The following is a 1,940-nucleotide window of genomic DNA, read 5'->3' on the forward strand; positions in this document are numbered from 1 at the left end:
CAGCTCTGGAAAGGAGCAGTCTCCCTAAACAGGAAACTTACTGACCACACTACCACAGCCAATCACCAAAGAACAAAACTGACTCCACCCCCACCAACTGCTGAGAGAGACACTCATTTGGCTATAACAAAGAGTCGACCAGTCTCTAATCAGGAAGCCACGGTGGGCAGAATGAAGTACCCTCTTCACTTCTCTATCAACAGAAGCCAAGTGAGAAGAAGCAAGTACACTTGTCTTTCCAGTCTAGGCAGGAGTTGGCAAGAGAAGAGGAACCTGAACTTAATCACCACCCAACAGTAGAAACAAGGCACTTGATAGACAGCTGAAAGTTACAACAAAGTTTTCCAAAAATGTATTATCCTATAGTTGGTAAAACAGCCTACAGATTCTCTAGGCTCAGCTAGGTCATAGTGCTGTGTTTGAATGCATCAAGGTCAGATCATCAGTAAATCCAAGACCCACTGTGATGCCACCCTTTGAAAAATGATAAGAAAACTAGAATCAACAATTGCTCCTGTGATAGGACCAAAATGAAGGGATGGGCCACTATGGTTCCCACACAAAAACAGTGCCTGGCAGGGCCTGAACCTGAAACTCCACTCGTACTGTCAAGTCAAGTCTGCTGACTGAAGGAGCTGAGAGGCTGGTAGAAGCACTAACCTCTAGGATGCATCTACCCTATAATAAACAGGTTAGTTTATGTAACCATAAAACAACAAACCCATCTACAGGACTGGAAATTCTAACTCTAGGTATAAGCAACAACAACAGAAAAGAACTAACCAACTTGTACATTAATGTTCACAACTGAAAATTAACAGTAACTCCAAAGTGGAAGAAGCCCAAGTACTCGCCACTGAAATGGCTTAGTGGGAAAGGCGCTTGCTGCCAAGCCTAACTAATAACTGAGCTTGATCCCTGAAATCCACCTGGTATAGGGAGAACGTAAGTTGTCCTCTGGCTTCCACATGCATACTATGGCATCTGTATGCCCATACACATACATATAAAGAAATCCTTTAAAAGATGTGAAAAATGTAACAATCTGTTTATCTTTGGGATATAAAATACAGATTTCACTCTTAGAAATGCTCCCTGCATATATTTATTTAACTGATTCTACCGAGGACTTATGTTCAGTGTTTATGGTTTTAGTTTCTAGGTACCATTTTCCACAACAAAAATAGGATCCTAAAGTCTTGGTAGAAATATCTGACAAAGTACAAAAAAACCCTAAAAACTTAAAGAAGTACTCAAAATATATCAAGAGAACATTACGAGTCCCATAAAAGGTCGTTCTCACTGGTCAGTTCTAGATAATTCAAACTTAAGCAGATGATTTACTCAATGTAAGTTAACATTTGTTTATGATACAGAATGGAAAGCAAACAAGTAGGAACATATTCTGAAATTTTAAGCAAACAAGTGCCACACCAAAATTATACTCAGGTACTGATGCTCAGCAGTAAGAATTACAGAATGACAATCACTGGCCTAGTCAGTATTCCTTGAGAGAACGTTAGAAAAAGTTATCTTCAACAGCCAGGTGTGGTGACTCAAGCCTTTACTGCAGCACTCAGGAGGCAGAGGCGGGAGGAGGCTTTGAGTTCAAGGCAGGCCTGGTCTAGAGTTCCAGGACAGCCAGGGTTATAGAGAGAAACCCTGTCTCAAAAGAAAAAAGAAAGAAAGAAAAAAAAAATCTATTGAAAGTTTTAAAAACCAATTTTGAGAAAAAAAAGTAGCTTAATAAAAGTTTTTACAACTTTGATAACTATTCCCCTGCTTTAATTTGCTTTCTTCATATATGGAATATTCTTAAAAACAAATAAAATCTACTTTGTGTCTATTCTAAAGCATATTCAAAGTGAAAAGACATTATGGGTAGAGTGAGATAAATGAACTTTTATTAATTTATTGTTTAGTGTACTATGGTATAAATT

Source organism: Rattus rattus, chromosome 2 (genome assembly GCF_011064425.1).
Source record: "Rattus rattus isolate New Zealand chromosome 2, Rrattus_CSIRO_v1, whole genome shotgun sequence".
NCBI lineage: Eukaryota > Metazoa > Chordata > Mammalia > Rodentia > Muridae > Rattus > Rattus rattus.